Source organism: Lycorma delicatula, chromosome 1 (genome assembly GCF_047948215.1).
Source record: "Lycorma delicatula isolate Av1 chromosome 1, ASM4794821v1, whole genome shotgun sequence".
Lineage (NCBI taxonomy): Eukaryota > Metazoa > Arthropoda > Insecta > Hemiptera > Fulgoridae > Lycorma > Lycorma delicatula.
Genome location: NC_134455.1, coordinates 120,017,241 through 120,035,350, shown reverse-complemented (window position 1 = coordinate 120,035,350; position 18,110 = coordinate 120,017,241). Strand labels below are relative to the sequence as shown.

The window sequence follows — 18,110 nt, the reverse complement described above, 5'->3', positions numbered from 1 at the left end:
CTTAAATATCCATCACCAAACAGTGTTAAAAACAGCATTTGGAGAAATCTGGCTACAAAAACCTCTACGTTTGGGGGCCACATAATCTGACGCAGAAAACTTTATTCGATCGAATTTCGATCTGCAAATTTTTATTGTAACGTAACAAAATCGAGGCATTTCTAAAGCGGTTTATCATAAGTGATGAAAAGTGAATAACCTACGATAACAATGTGTGAAAACTATCGTGGTCGAAGTGGGGAAGTACCATAGTGTGGGGCAAAGCCTACACTTACACCCAGGAAGGTTATGATGTGCGTTTGGTGAGATTGGAAGGGCATCGTACATCACAAGGTGCTGCTCTCAGGCAATACGACAGATATAGACCTGTACTCTCAACAATTAGCCCGATTGCATCTAACAATTAAAAAAAAAAAAAAAAACTGCCTGAACTGATCAACAGAAAGGGCGTGTAAACCCCACTGACAACGCCAGACTGCACACATCTTTAACCAACCGTCAGGAATTGAGAGAACATGAATGAGAGGTTTAATTCACCCAACGTACAGCCTGGACATTGCAGACTGTCATTTGTTTCGGTCTCTGCAGATTTCATTGCTTGGTATTCAGTTAGTTTCAAAAGTGTCCTGTGAAAACCACGTGTAAAGCTTTTTTGATCATTACCCACAGAAATTTTATAGCGGCAGGATAATGGTGTTGCCGGATGAATGGCAGAAGGTAAAAAAAAAAAAATGGTGCTTACATAGTCTCTTAATGTTATTTTACAATAACAATAAATGTATTGTCAATTTTGGCTTCCAAAGGCTCAATCCATTTTAGAAAACCTTATATATTGCATTACATTTTGAATGAGCAATCAAATTTTTGTTACTAAGATATTAGGTTAATACAACTGAATATAGGTAGTAATACTCCAGATGCTGAATATAGATAGTAATTTATACACAGTATAATATTTTTGACCTACAAAGAACGGTTAAATTGTAGACCAAGTTGGCGTGGTATTTCAAAAGTTGTTGTAAGTTTTTGAAAACACCGTGTACTGTTGAAACAAATAAAAGATTTCAACTAGTCAGATAGGACATTCAGGGAAATATAAAAATAGTAGGCCTCTAACTTTTATTTATAGCTTATACCGTAATATGTAAAATAAATAACTGAAATTACTTTATAACTAATATTTAAGGAAAAATGAGGTTTTGTAAGCTTATAATTGGAATGGTTTTAAAGACTTTAAATTCTTGAAAACTTTTTAGACGTTTACATGAATTCTTTTTTACAGAAATGACACTTTCTAGTAAAGTCGAATTAATTCTGTTTTGTTGTATTTCTTTGTTTACAAAAGAATATGACAATATTTAAAAAAAACATATATTGGAAATCAAAATTTTCCATTAATTTTCCAACTCTTTACGTCGTTGAAGGTTAGCTAAAATTTATGCAGTGAATGTAATCATAATCAATAAATTTTTTTTATAATAAAATAATCACTTCGTATCAAGTAATCCAAATAAGTAAAGGATATCTGTGGTGTACGAATCAAAACCTTTTTTCAGTGGTAATAATCTAATTTAAATAAAAAATTAAGTCATAAAGAATGAATGATTATTTAATTTTATGACAATAATGTGTTCACTGAAATAATTAAAAATACACTGAAATTAGAAGAAGATAAATCATCTTGAGTTTTTTCAAGCTGAACAAATTTCCGGTAGAGTTATTTCTCTCGAAGCCATAAGTTGACAACTAAAACCTCCCTTTTCCGTTCCATGACAAAAAAATTTCATAATATTTCACTTTCTTTACAAATAATATGAACGGTGCTCCGTTCAAACTTTTTCCATTGTTACCAATAATCACGACAGTGAAGACAATTGGAACGGTCTTTTATACTTGTCAAGCGCAGCCTTGCGCTATTTCAAAGCTTTCTGCCGTCAAATTTCCTCTGGTCACCGGTCAGATACGCTTCCTTTACGTTTATTCGTCATGGACACATTACATCATTAGATAACATACAACTATTACAGTGACTAAAATTTTCATTTAATTAATATTAATAATGCGATTCGCTTTTTATGTTTACGAAAATTAATTATAAACTACAACAAATTTCTAAATACAAAAGAATCAAAAAAAAGATTTACATGATAATTAAGAAAGTGGATATGCATAAACTAAGACTATAAATTAGAAAGCAACAGAACAATATTAAATAAGTGTATATCTTAACAGATTTTGCGGCTGGATCATCAGTTCAAGTTAAGAAAATAAGAGAGCATAGAAAAAAACATAAAAAGAACCATTAAACCAAATGTCCGGAAACACTTGACTAATCATAATCATTGTTATGTTAATAACAATTGTAAATATTTAAATTAATATTCTGAATAACAAAATAAAAATGCAATTTTAACTTTTCCAATTTCCGTTTTAGTAATTTTTTAATTTATTAATGACTTTAAAAGGCTTATCGTTTTTAATTAAGACATAAAACCCTAAAAATATATATATGATAATTTTAAATAACACATTAATTATTCAAATTTTACTTTCCATTAATTTTTATAAAATATTGCAACAATTGCAAATAGTTTTACTTACCAACATGGAGTGTAGGAATCACAGGCAATCGGACCTGAAGAGATCCACCTAAAAAATAAAATTACTTTATATTTATTTGTTTTATTTATTTAGCGTATGGCACTAAAACATAACACCAATTACAGTCAAAATTATAAACAAAGATTTAAAAACTAATATATGATGTCGATTCTGAAGTCGCCATCAGGAAATCTTCAGGATTCCCTCCATAAACTGTCCTAGGGCAAACTTTTGTGATGTATCTGATAGTTTGATTTTCACCACACTCACAAAGGTGCGTCGGTGTTTTACCTCATTTATACAGGAAATAGGCGCACCTACCATGCTGAGTCCGTATTCTATTTAGCGTTGACCATGTCTTACGTGGCAAGTCAAAACCCGGCGGGCTTTGAGAAATACATGGGATTTGGTTATTCTGTTTTGTGGTCCATTCTCGACGCCAAGCGTCAGGTACGTCAAATCCATCATCTGTGGCAGCAATTGCTGTTTTGATAGGTGGCTTTCTAAACTGAAGGCGACCACGATTGGCAAACTCAATGTCCTCATGTATTGGCAGGTTTCGATTGTCCACAATGTTCTTGTACTCTCTTACAAGAGCGTTCATGCGGCACAGGTTCGGGGGTGGTATGTGGATCAAGACCGGGAGCCATTCCACGGAAATAGACCTGATAACCCCGGCAATCATTGTCATAGTCTCATTAAGTTGAGCATCAATTCTATGAACATAAGGGCTGTTAAGCCACACTGGCGCACAATATTCAGCAGCCGAGAAGACCAGGCTCAGAGCCGATGTGCGCAACGTGGAAGCCGATGCTTCCCATAATATTCTCCCCATATTATTTTTTTATACAAAAGTTATAAATAAAATAATAAAAAATTGTTTATTTAAACATTTTTATTTCCTGAAAGAAACACGAACAGCATAAAAAATATTTTCCGATGATAAGAAAAATATTGAGGTAAATAAATCAGCGTAAAAAATTACTGAGCATTACCAAAATCAAATATTCTTTTTGTATTTTTTAAGCAGTTATAACTCAATCCATGAAAAATTATTAAATAAATTTGGTTATCTCAAAATGCTGGAATGTAATTTTCTTTTTTATTTGTTAATCCTTTTCAACAGTATTATGTTTGTAACATTAGAATTTTAATACATTTTGACGTAAATGATTATATTAGTTACAAACAGTTTAACAAGTAAGACACTAATATTATCCCAGAAAAGAAACTGTCAATTCATTCACTTCTCTAATGGAATTACAACAAATGATAAGTGTTTTATCATTACCTGGTTTCGTGGTGAATGTGAAACTATATCTTATTTTAATAAAATATTTGTTTCTACTTCTAAATTCAAGTATTAAGAATGTTTAAAATTTTAACTATATTAAAAGATACTAATATATTTCTGAATTGTATAACTCAAATTATCTTGTATATCTCAAATTATCTACTGTTACCTACTCAAATTTCAACTAAATAAATTTATATTTTTTTCTAATTTTCTTCAAACCTCTAAAACCAATAAAAAATATTTTTATTACACATAGTAAATTTCAACTCGTAATTTGAAAATTGCAATGGTTTCTTTTTGTAATCGTTGTTTTCATCTTTTTGGGTAATTGAAAATCAAAACAGAATAATGGAATCATAATTACAATCATGAATTTAATTCAATTTATAATAAGAGCGTAAAATAAAACATAAATATAATAATCGTAGAGAACCGTGCCAAAAGTTCATGTAAAAAAAAAAATGCTTTATACATCCGAAAACACGGATATTAATTTAAGCATAGAAACAAATTAGTTCCAATCATTGTATGTTAATGTAAATATTATAGATTGCTCAGCAGTTCATTCTAACGGTATCAGAACACCTTACGCCAGTAAGGTAAGGTACCTGGGCTTTTACCTCGATCTACATTTAACTTGGAGAGATCATGTAAGGGAGAAAAAGAAGTTGATTGACATTAGGATTAAAAAGATGCACTGGTGTTTGGTTAAGGTAAGTCGACATTTTTTTCCGACAAGATTCTTCCTACAAGGATTTCTTGAAGCCGGCATTCTTGGACTTACGGAACTGAACTCTGAGGCACAACCAGTAACGTCAATGTGGAGATCATTCAACGGTTTCAAAATAAAATACTACGGTACATAACCGAAGCGCTGTGGTTCGCGAGCAATAGTGAGATTCACGATTACATAGGTATTTTATACGTTCGAGAAGTTGAACGTCTACTTTCGATATATATGTCCAGGTTGGAGAAGCATGTTAATCATCTAGCTTTCAATTTACTTGACAACAGCGAGGAGGTTGAAAAGACTCCATGTATTTGATCTGGTCGATGGATCGATATGATGATCCGGTTGTTCTTATAATTAATTTTGTTATATTTTTGGTTACTCAAATTTGTGGATACTTAAGTTTATTATTTATATATGGTTATCTTAAAGTTAATTATTATTTATTTCTGTTCTATTTACGTATCCGACTGATTAATGGTGTGAACTTAGTTAACTACATTCAAAGACACTATCAAATATTACTTTATTTCATAGTTATTGGTATTTATCTTGTTTTTATTCATATTTATTGTTTTTTGTACAGGATGATCTTATTTCAAGTGATAATCAATCATAAGGCTTACAATATCAGCTTCAATATAGAAGCTGATAGTAAATAAAGGAATTCAGCAGAAAAAAAAATATGTATAAAGTAGCATTATAGTATTATAAAATAATATAAATTAACATTTATATTATTATATTCTAAATGTTTAAAAATAATATTACGCGTAACGAACAAACTCTTACACAATTTTTAACAGCTTTATTAATTTTCCTAGTTTAATAATGTTTAATATAATCACAAATAAAGGTTTAGCAAAAAATCCTACTTATTTACAGCAATTATAGCATTAAAAGATTAATAATCGCAAATATCTTACAAAAATGACGTTACTGTCTTACTGACGTACGAATTAATTTTATTCTTGATGACCGACTATTACAAACATAACAGTTTCATTTTAAAAACGAATATTGATTTAAATATATATAAACATTCCTCAAAATTTCTGAAGATGGAGTAATAGCTCCGAAAGTACTACGATTTACACTTTATAAATTGTTGGTAAGTGGAAATTTGATTTATACAATAAAAAGATTAGTCACAATATCTCATGATTCTAAAGAGAATTTTTCATTACGAATTGAATAAAAAGTAAATATATATTTTTTATAAGATCATTTTTGTTCGGATAAATTATTATATGTATTGTGGCACTTATGTTAAAGCTAAATATTAAGTAAGAAAAGAAAATATGAATTCAATGTACTTATTGTGCAGTAAATAAATTTAATTAGAATTAAGCAAATTTTTTTTACCGTAAAAGGTGAGTGGTTAAAAATCATCGTTAAGAAGAAATAAATATATTAATGAAAGACTTTAAGACGCTCATTTTCAGGAATATTAATGAATAGAATTGAAAAAGAAAATCAAATAAGTGAATGGCTCAAGCAATTAAAATAAAACGAGATGAAGGGTTTCGTATTTAATATATTTTCACCGTACGCCATACCTTATTGAGTAACATATATTTCAAAAGATTTCCAAACGGAGGAGTTGTAAGGAGTATGTTTTTTGTTACTACTAAGGTACCAAGAGGATGTAATTACCTTATAACTGCGTAGGAATATTTTCTTAAGGCGTTGGTGGTAGAAATTGCGTGTATAGTTTACAGGTCTAACTACTGATAACAGTATAAACGTCAAACAATAAAAGCAATAAATCTTGGATTTGTTATTTGAAATATATATTTTTATCTTCTCTGAATAGTTAGCTAGGTTCATAAATATATAAATATGAATAAATTCTATACATAAGATAAAACATACCAAATTCAGAGAAAACATAATACCCTAAATGTCAATGTATATAATATGTACTACGATTTATTTTTTAAAAATTTAGTTTTCTATTCATGATTTATCTCTTGATTCTTTATGTGAAGTAAAGGAAAAATGTAAGAATTACTAGATATATGAAAAATTCCTATTCTGACTAGCACGACTGAACGCGCGCGCTCCCGCGCCGCACACACACACACACACACAGTGTGTGTATAAATATATATTTATATATATATAGAGAGAGAGAGAGATTGAGAGAGAGACTATCTTTGGTAAACGTTTTCACGTAATATTATGATCTGTAAATAAAATGACACATGATGAGAATGCTGACAATGCCGTTGAAATTGGAGACCGTAACCTTTATAAAATATCTTTTTCTTTTTTTTATAAAGAAATTTATTTCAATGGGTGTAATCAATATATTATTAAAGAACTAGATTTAGAACCGATATAAAAATGCTTCGTTTAATAGGTGGATTGTTTGTTTATCGTTAACGATGATTTTTTCCTGTTTAGCTTAAGGGACTCATCTTCAGGTATTACTTCAGAAGTTGAATAAGGATGATATGTATGAGTGTAAGTGAAGTGTAGTATTGTACAGTATCAGGTCGACTATTTCTAAGATGTGTGGTTCATTGAAACCCATCCACCAAAGGACACCGGTATCCACGATCTAGTATTCAAATACGTATAAAAGTAACTGCCTTTACTAGGATTTAAACGTTGGAACTCTCCACTTCAAAATCAGCTGATTTGTGAAGACGCGTTCACCTATAGACCAACCCGGTGGGTCACCGTTAACAATTTGCAACTATCTATGAACAGATTTTCTATAATAAAAAATAAATAAATAAAAAACAAATGCGGCAGTACCAGGACACTCGACAGAAGCGAAGCTTCTTACGCAAAATTATATGAATTATTAATGGTGCAAAATAACATATACACAAATGATTTTTTTTTATTAAAAAAAAGTGAACAATGATATACACATATAAAAAAACATTTATTTACATAAAACGTAGAAAAATTTAAACAGCATTGAAGTTTAGTTATCGTATTTATCATAGTAATTATTGGTTTCGGTAACTGAAGTAGGTCACAAATGTTATCAATAATTCATCGATAAATTGAAATCAAGATTGTTATTGATAAATTGGGTTCAGCTAGCGCGTAACGCTTTTTCGTGACGCTTGTTTTTTCTCACGTGGATTCTCCATCCCAAAGCCAACTTTAAGAAGCTACGCTTTAAAAGTTAGCCGAATATCATTCTTAGCTTGACTAGATCAAAATGTGCCTAGAATTGTCTCTTTGTTTGCTTGTACTGGAGAAACAAAGTTTAATTAGATAATTAATATAATGAATTAGTCAATATTTCATCATTACATCATAAATTTTGTATAAAAGCATTTGGATACTTTATAAACTGTATCAAATAAGTTAAATCCGTGCACTCAATAATCTTTTAAGGTGATATTGTATGTTTTTCTTTTTTTTATTGGCAATTTTTATTTATAAAAGTTTCTGAAAAATTGTAAAGGGAAACTTTATATTATCGATGTTTTTTAGTACGTAAAATGTTGAGTCGATTTTTAATTAAAGCCGGTTTTTAATATTACAATTTTATGATTTTATTAATATAAAACTTTATGTTACTCAAGAATAAAATTCGTAGGATGACATTGTGTTCTTATATGGGCTAAAGATAAAATGTGCTAACTTTTGGTGATTGACCTTAATTCTCATTTTGTAAACCAATTTATGTCTGAAGATAAATTCATGAGAAGAATGTTGGGTAGCATTCTATCTAATCTAATCTATCTGTAACTTTTAAGTTGTATGCACAAATGCTATAAAGACTGAATTTTGTTGATCAAATAGTAGCATATTAAAAGAGCCTCGATAGTGACAATCATGCAGCTACAATGTGTAAACTAGGTAGAAGTTATCGAGAAGCATTTTTTTTTTGTTCTCCTAAAGCCGTCTACATCGAATGCAGATGATGTCGAAGAAAACATTTATGCAATATAATTCTTTTAGACTTTCTATTATGAAGTCCAACTATCCGGTTAAGCTGGTGTGTCATCAAATATTAGTCTTGAAAACCCCCGGTAATCTGAAATTTAATCTACCAAATGTGGTTTTAAACTAACTCTGTTCTTTTCGATCATTTTACATCATTAAGTTCTTGATAAGTCATTAAGTAATAATAGAAATTTGATTAACATTGTTGGATAATGAAGTTCATATTTCTTTCCTCAAAATTTAATAAATGTGGCTATAAAATTTCACTTAACTCATTGCAAAACTTTTCATCTATCTCTTACCTACTTTAGGTAAACGTATGCTTAGAAAGCTATCAAACGTTAATTACCTAAATTTAGCTTTAACAATGTTTTAATTTAGTTATTTGATAACGTTTGATTTTTATTTTCACTTTAATTCCTGAAGATTCTAAATAATAATCTTTAGATGTTAAACATTTAACTCGCAAATTTAGCAAGACATACACTTGCTGAATTTGCGAGATATATCTATTTCTTGGTCTTCCTTCCACGTCATTTGAATTCCATTATCATATTCCCGAACAAAATTTTTTTAACAATTCAATCTATATCTCTTTCTACTGGAATAATATTATAGATTCAACGCTTTATTTAAGCCTATTTAATATGTATTTCTTCTTTATTTTCTTTTATTTTTTACTTGATTCTTTGTAGTTTAATGAATCATTATTCTTTTATTTATTGTGATGTGTCTTTATAAAATCAAATTCATGACTCCTTATTAGTATTTAGCTATGCTCTGATTTACAAATTTAAAAGAAATTTTCCCGGTTAAAAGTAAATGTAGAAAAAATCTCGACTATTATTCGTTTTATTTAATTATAGGAAATTAAGTTATTTTTCTTTTAGTTCATTAATTCGATAATCATCTCTGACTAAATACTACGGTTTTTGATTTTACAATCTTATCATTATTATCCCCTGTAGGAAAGACTTTAAATTCTGGGAACAACATAATTTAAAATAATCCTATTGAAATCGTTGTTTGTCTTTAAACGTCTATTAAAAAATCGATGTTGTAAGAAATAATGCAACGGTAAAGAATCATACTGCAGTTTTAGTAAAGCTTAAAATATTAAGAGAAATTTTACGAAATTTCTTTTAAAAAAACGGAAAATATTTTTAAAAAATACTCGTATATATTTACATAGATAGAATAATAAATAAATAGACCACTAGTATAATTTAAAAACGAAGGAAATGGAGAGTAGAACAATTTCCAAGGAAATAATATACTTATTAAATTATCTGAAATAAAAATATTACTCTCCGTTAGGGATAATGGTATAAATGTATTGTAATGTAAATAGCAATGTAATGTAATGGTATTCTTAATATTGCAGTTATAGTGCTCAGTATTCACCCGAATAAATATTATAATTTCTTCTATCGCTTTAACTTCTTCTCTGATTATATTTATTTATACTAGAATAAACAAAATTTTGTTATTGCAGTCTGATACTAACGTTAAAAATGCCTTAAGTTTATTATATTGAGTAATTTAATTATAGATATCATTATGGGTGGGCATCAGTGATGAGGCAGAGGGACTCACAACCCCCGGGTCAAAAAAAAATTAGAAAGAAAAAACCCAGTTCCAGCTGATGGGGCGGGGTCGCGCGGACGACATAGCCAGTCCCGGTTACCCCCGCCTGTGATGTTAGAGGCAGGCCAATTAAAATAAGAAATTCCAGAAACGGCGGGCCGACCTGCCGTGCTGGACCTACTGCCGGCATGCAAGGAGTTCCGTTAGAGTCGCAAGGACACACCCCTGGACTGAGTCATGCTTGACTGCAGATCCGGTCCAGGGATGTAGGGGAAAAAAGAAAAGAAAATGTATTATTGAAGTCTCCGTTATAAAATATATATATTATTTCGCAGTTTTACATATTTAAATCTATATAAAAATAAGATTTATATCAAAAAGTAACCCGGAGCAAAAAATTAACTAACATTATCGTATGCAGAATAAAAGAATTATTCTTATATGTTGTTGTAGCAATGTGAAGAAAGCTCATCAATCTTACCTCAGAAAAAAAACATTGAAATAGACATTTGTTATTTGCTTTTTTGTCGGGATCTCATCATCTCTCGTTTCCTTTTATTGTCTGGCTTTGTGAACTCTGTTTATTCTACTCTTATTTTTGCTGATTTCCACATCCCTGCATCAACTGTACTTCTCTAATCATTATCAAAATGACGGTATATACAAATACACATGTAATACATTAGTGTATACATATATTTTTAGACACATAAAAAAATAATATAAAACTCATACACTGTTTTATATAACTCCGTTTTTCCGTCCGCTAGATTCATTTCATTTTTAATATTACGTACATGTTTCGTCACAAAGCCTTCCTTTTTATATTCCTTGTATCCGCAGAGATTTATTCCAGGAACATTAGTTTAGTTTATTTAAATGTTGATTTACTGCTGGCATTATATTTTAGTTTGTTATTCAGTTTGAAGTAAACATTAAACAATAATAGACTGTATTAAATAATATGAATCCAGAATAAATAAACAAAATAGTAAAAATAAAGTTTATGAAATGTGAAAATAATTTAGTTAATAGTTATAACATATGACTTGAAATGTTTATTTTACAGATTAATAAAAAATTTAAAAGTTAAGAAATTTTTATAAAAAATAAATTTTCATTCGTTTTATCTGATAAATACGAGAGGTTATCTATAAATTAAAGACCATAACATTCTAAAAAAAATTATCCCGAAAACTTTATAAATATTTCTTATTTCCCTTATACTACTTCTGTATATAATCGCCACATGAGTTAAAACGTTTATCGTAGCGATACACAAGCTTCAATATTCCCTCGTCGTATTCTTCTGCCGTCAGTCTATTTACCCACTGATTCACAGCACTTTTAAGTTCATCGTCATCTGCGAATTGCTTACCACTCAAAATTCTTTCAATTTCCCAAACAAATGGTAATCAGAAGGACCTAAGTCCGGACTATATGGTGGATGATCGTAAATTTCCCATCCAAATGTTCTCGGGAAATAACGTGTTGGACCCGCAACATATGAACGTGCATTATCGTGCAGCATGACGTGGTCGTGGCCGCCCGCATTGCCGATTTTGAATGGCGTGCTATAACTTACGTAGAGTTTTGTAGGAGACTTCTGCATTTATAGTGATATATAAAAAAGTGATAGTGATATATGCCACGTGATATATATCACGTGGCATGAAATCAATCAGCAGTATACCAAACGGACCCCAAAAGACTGCGGCCATCATTTTGCGCCCAAATGGCTGTGGCTTGACCTTTGTTGTTCTGGTTGGTGATTGAGGTTGACGCCAATCAGTTGACTGCCGTTTTCTCTGTGGCGTGTAATACGAAATCCATGTTTCATCGCCGGTAACAATTGAATTAAGGAACTCATCACCTTTTCTGTATAGTGCATCAAAACTTCCAAAGCAGATCCCATTCGGATTTGTTTGTGACTTTCCGTTAAGACGTACACAAACCATTCTGAAGCCTAAATGGCCATGAACAGTGCGACCAATAACAGCTCTTGAAACATCAGGAAAAAGAAAGGCCAGGTCTGAAATCATTGAACGATGATATTTTCTGATTTCATCATCGACGCATTTCAAGAAGTCTTCGGTGATTATCGAGGGCCTCCTCGAACGTTCTTCATCGTGCACATTAATTCTGTTATTTCTAAACCTTTCACACCATTTTCGGACGTTTCATTCTTTCATTACATTATTACCGTACCCGGCAACCAACTGCCAATGAAATTCGGCCGGCTTAAACTTTTTATGGCTTAAAATGTATAGCTCAACGTATTTCACAGTTGGCGGCAACATAAATTTTCCTATTCATTTTATAACGTAATAACTCACACGTAATCAAAGATACTACAACGCGACAACTTACAGACGACAATAGAGTGTGTACATTACTAGCGTACTCATGAACGACACAGGTTCGCCAATTTTTATGAAAGAAATTTTCCAACAATCTTTACTTTAGAGATATCCCTCGTATAATGATCTACAGACATATACATAAACCAAGGAATATAGCAATAATTAATCCTAAATAATTAATTAATTTTTATACAGGATAATACAATTAATTAATAATTTAATTTTTGCTAAGTAATTTAATTTTTCCGGTAAGTATTACCGGATGTATATAATGAAAATTATTCAATAATAATATTAATTACGTATATTTTTGATTACAATATGTAGCGAATATAGGTAATATTCTTTATCCTAAATCACGTAGATGAAAATTTTCTTGAGAAACTAAAAACATATGAAGTTGAAGAGTTTAGTAGTAAAGTTTAAAATTGTGTACTTTAAAATAAAATTTATTCTGATATTGCTTCAACCAGTATTTTAAATTATTCATCAAAAATACATTTTGTATTTTAGAATTCCTATTTAAGTTCTAACTATTTCTATATAAAAATTTATTTATGTTAAGAAAGTCTATACAATAATTTAAAATAAACATTGAATTATAAACCATAAGAAAATTTTTCTCAAAGTATCAGCGAGGAATATTTAGACGCCATCTGAAAATGCTCTTCAGTAGAGATTTACCAATAGCTCTTTGTTTTATGCTGTTAATAATATAAAATCTAGATACGTATATGAATATGTTCAACAAAAGAAAACGTGTCTATTGTATTCTTTATTTACAATCGTTTATAATGTTGTATATAATAATGTTCTAATTAAATTATTTCTTATTATTTAATTATATTGAAAAGTAAAATTATTTCTTATAATAAAAAAATATACGTTGTATGATAAAAAAAATCCTCATTGGCGATATACCCTATATTGCAGCCGATATTTGGTAAATTGTACACATCAACTAAAAACCATATTTTATAATAATAATTTATTATTATAGATAATTGATAAGTATTCTTATTGTAAGTTACATAACTCTTTATCACTTGTAATGCGGTTTCGAAACAGAATAATATACAAACACACACATTATATATATATATATATATATATATATATATATATAATAGAAAATATATATGAATAAAATATGTTACAAATATGTTATGGAGTGTTTGGTTTTTATTGTTTTTATATCCTATAATTTTTTTTTTTTTGGGGGTTTCGAATTATCATAAGCCCAGTATTTCAACATTGAAAAAAGATGTTTTACTCACTCTCATAGAAAACAATTGTTCCATTCATTCCAGAATGGAACATAAGCTATAAGCTGAGAAAAACACATAGTACAGTCCTAATTAATGCCTAATTAAGGAAATACCCTTAATAAGGCATTAAGATAAAAAAAAAAACACCAATTTAAAATCGAACCTTAAGTTATAATAAAGAGGTAAATTTACGATATACTGTCCACTAAATATAATTTCTCAATTTATTTGTAAATAATAGAATAAATGTTTATTTAATTCATAGAAAAATGAGTAAAATACTTATTTATAGAAAAATTTATTACATTTCTTCTTCACTCACGAATTCATACAACAATTAAAATCAATTAGGATAAGAAACAATTGTTTAGATAGATCTGTTTTAATACTTTATCCTGCTTATAAAGCGATAGTGTTTGGAATGTGGTAAAAATAGTTTGGAATGTGGTAAGTACTGAATTGTTATTTATTGAATGATTAATTTCATGTATAACATTGTTGGAAGTACCATTTAATAAGCACACTGAAAACTTAGTAAAGCAGACCGAAATACGCTAGGTTATCTATAATGAACACTATATTCTTACAAAAAGAAATTATTTTAAATAAATTATCAAGTTTGTTAGTTTTACGAAAATGAGACAACCGTTATAAATTTCTATGTGGAATTTAGTAGAACCATTATGCAATTAATTTGAAGGGATTTATCTCAATTCAATTATTTAACAATATTACTACGTAGGAGACAATAATAAGTGAGATTTTTTTAGTAGGCAGATTTCATAAAAAAAAAATTCCTATTGTAATGGGTACCATGATTCGACTTCCGGAAAATTTCGATATATGTTCGCATTTCATATCCCCAGACCCCAAAACCGCCGTCAATTTAAATGTTTATATATAGTACACATATATATAAATGTATACATATGTATTACATATGTATACATGTATACATACATATATGTATTTCACTTTCTTGTGAACACGATAACTGCCGTAATTTTGCGCCAATCACTTTCAAATTGATTGATATAATATAATGACTCAAATTCTCGGTCGAGTTCCTTAATGGGCAAATTTGGACTATGCGGTTGGAAATGGGGATTTTCGAAAAAAAATATCGCTATAACTTTCTTATTAAGTAAAATATTGAATTCGTTAATGTTCCTTCTATTCTTTGGATAAGGGCCTAAATCTTTTCTCAGTAAATTATTTTGATATCAGCAACCATTCGCCAAAGGGGTGGAAAAAATGAGGTTTTGAAGACAAAAAACATATCTCCCTTAATAGGCACAATATCGAATCGGTTTAAAGTGGTCGTTAGTGCTATAAACATTACCTAAAACTTTTGTCTGAAACAATTTTTGATATGACTAACCCTTCCGGCAAAGGATATTGCCAAGATATTGCTAGAATTGTAAGAAGATGGCGCTTGTCGTATGCTAAACATGTGAAACTTATTTCACATGCAACCATTGTCCAAGTAAATTTGAAGTTTTTCTTAACTTTAAGGTTGAAATCTTTTTTATCCTCTACTGGTGAAATCTACTTTAAGTTGATTACTTTTTTTTTTCTTTAAGGTGAAATCTATTTCAGCCTTCCGTCGCGAAAAGGGATTTTTTTTATTTTAGGAAGCAGAAAATAACAACTGACGTTCAAAACAATTTGTGTAATACGTAAACAAACTTTATAAAATACAATTTGGTTGTAAAAGAAAAATCTCCCACTGTAAAAAGAAAATCTGCAGAAAATATCAATGTCAATTGAACATTATTATTTTTTTATTTTTTTTATTTTTATGCTTGGAATTAAGCTTTTAAATTTAGTTAACTTACTAATCAACTTTCAACTCTCAGTAGTAGTATATTGGTTTCAACAATTTACTTACAACAAAATGTAGCAGTATTGATTTAGTAATTATAAATAAAAATGTTAAAAATAATTGTAATATCCTATTAATGAAAATCATTCATTGATTTCGCGTAAAATTTCACGTTATACATTCTAATAAGATTTACACCATCAGCTATTCAAATTATCGTATATTTCTGAAGTTGTAGGCCATTAACACTAATAGAATAAAAACGACACAGTCAAAATAAATTAAATTATTTTACACTCTGAAAGAATAAATAAGTTAATATTTTGAATGAAGAGAAAATGTATTAAATGACGGTTAAATTTCCTTTTTATTTTTTTTCTTCGAAACTTTTTCAACAAAATCATATATTTTTTAAACTGTTTCATTTTTATATTTATATAAAACTCAATTATGTATGATTTTGAGAAACTTCTTCCAAGCTGTTTTATCCTATCTTCTATCTCAATGAACATCAAGATATTTGTTTTTTTTTGAATGTTGATAAATAACCTCTACTAACCGAATTTTTTTAACATACATGTAACTAAAAAAAAATATAATAATAAACCCAAAAAAAAGGAATAACCCTAAAATCAAGACAAAATAAAAAAATAACCATCCTCAATAATCAAAATTAAAATAACCACCAGAAATAGAAAAGAAATAAAAAAAAAGAATTAGATTTATATAAAAACTATAAAAAAATTAATATAAGGAAAAAAAGATTTAGAAAAAATGAAATAATAAATTAAACGATATCTATAAATAAAAGTTAACCCAACACAATAAAAAACAAAAAAATTAGTCACATAAAAACATTATCTCCAAAACAAAATCCTAGAATAAATCCAGAAAAAAAAGTAAATCCACACAAACATATCAAAAAAAAAAAATTACACTTACTTAAGTACACTGCTTAATTAGACCCCCTATATAACGAATATCCTGTTATAAAAAAAAAAAAAAAACAGTGAATGAAAAATCCAGAACACAAAAAAGAAGAGATTTGAAAATCGCATGAATCAATAAATGCAATCTATGTACAAATAATAAAACAACCAGCTAAGACAGTAAACACCTGCCTTGTCTTTTATGGGCTTTCTTAGTTTTTAAAAATAATATTAGAAAATCAAGGAATTTACATAACTTGGTCTAAGAACTAACTACACGTTTATTTTAAAATAGTTGGGTTTTTTTCATGTCAATTTTTTCTATGTCAATTGACAAAATGTTTAGTGTCTACTATACGTAAATTTACATTACCTATAAAATAAATTAAAAATAACACCTAATATTAATGTAAATTTCCTTGGAAATACTTCCCCAGTTTGGAGAGATTATTTCAAATAGCACACCCAAAACTAAACACTATATTACACAGAGGGTATCCAATACTTCTCCCGGGACTTTTGCAACCTATTCTACGCGTGAAAATAATGGAAAAGATTTGTTATAAACAGATGTCCTAAAATGCATCGTTTGCGATTACAGATTTCGCTTGCAATTTTAGCTAACCCGGTGAAATGAGTTCGTACTGAAATTTTTAGGATTTTAATTAAGAAGCCAAGTTAGTGATTTCTTATGGTTTTTAACCTAAAAAAACGAATGAACTATCCCAGAATTGTATTTTCAGTAGGTTTTGAGAAATCTGGGGGTGAAAACCTGAATGTCTCGGGAGAAGTTTGTGATACATTCTGTATAACGTTCAACTAAACAAAATATTTAGATGTAAAGCTAACTACTTTCCTTAGCAAAGTAAATTAATAAAACTAAGCCTAAACCTTGTTAAGTTGACGTATGATATATGTTACGCTGACGAATGTTATATGTTGAAGTATGCTCAGTAAGGTTGTGGTAGTTGCTACATCGGGTAGAGGTGTTGAGCAAATTTAGTCTATCATTACTCTCATGAAGTCAATCTTTGTTACTTTTTAATAGTAAATGATTAAGATTACAATATATTCAGTATAATAAAAATAAAATCATATAAGTAATTAGATAAAATGAAAATTTAAGAACCTACCTAAAAACAAAAATTTCACTAACAAAAATCATTTTATATATAGTGTTTGAAGATTTTATTAGTAAATATATGGATCCCAAATAAAAGGGTAAGTAAATTATGAATTATTAATTTACGTATGCACAATTTAGAATTTTATTAGATGGAAAGACTGTACGGCTGGGCGGCAGTAATGTGGCACGGGAGTTCTCAACCCCGGTTCAAAAAAAAAAATTGAAGAAAAGACCGAGTCTCGGCGGATAGGATGGGGTCCCGGGAACACCATAGCCGGGCCGATTACCCCCGCTTCTGAAGTTAGAGTCAGGCAAATTAAAATAAGAAGATCCAGAGCCGGCGGGCCTACCTGCTGTCGCCAGGATACGCCCCTGGACTGAGTCATGCTTGACTTCAGATCCGGTCCAGAGGTGTTGGAGTAAAAAAAAAAACAAAACAAAAAAAAATATGAAAATTTATTTTTAA

The 18,110-nt window shown here is 29.3% G+C and overlaps 1 long non-coding RNA gene across 3 annotated transcripts in view; it reads right to left on the bottom strand.

Annotated features, from left to right (window-relative positions):
- Positions 1-16,579, bottom strand: part of LOC142318170 (uncharacterized) — a 426,054-nt gene extending 409,475 nt beyond the window's left edge. For all 3 annotated transcript variants that reach the window (XR_012754843.1, XR_012754842.1, XR_012754841.1), the window contains exons 1-2: positions 16,532-16,579; positions 2,602-2,649 (exon numbers count right to left, since the gene is read on the bottom strand). This is a non-coding gene — a long non-coding RNA (uncharacterized LOC142318170). The remainder of the gene's footprint in view (positions 1-2,601; positions 2,650-16,531) is intronic.
- Positions 16,580-18,110: the final 1,531 nt, after the last annotated feature.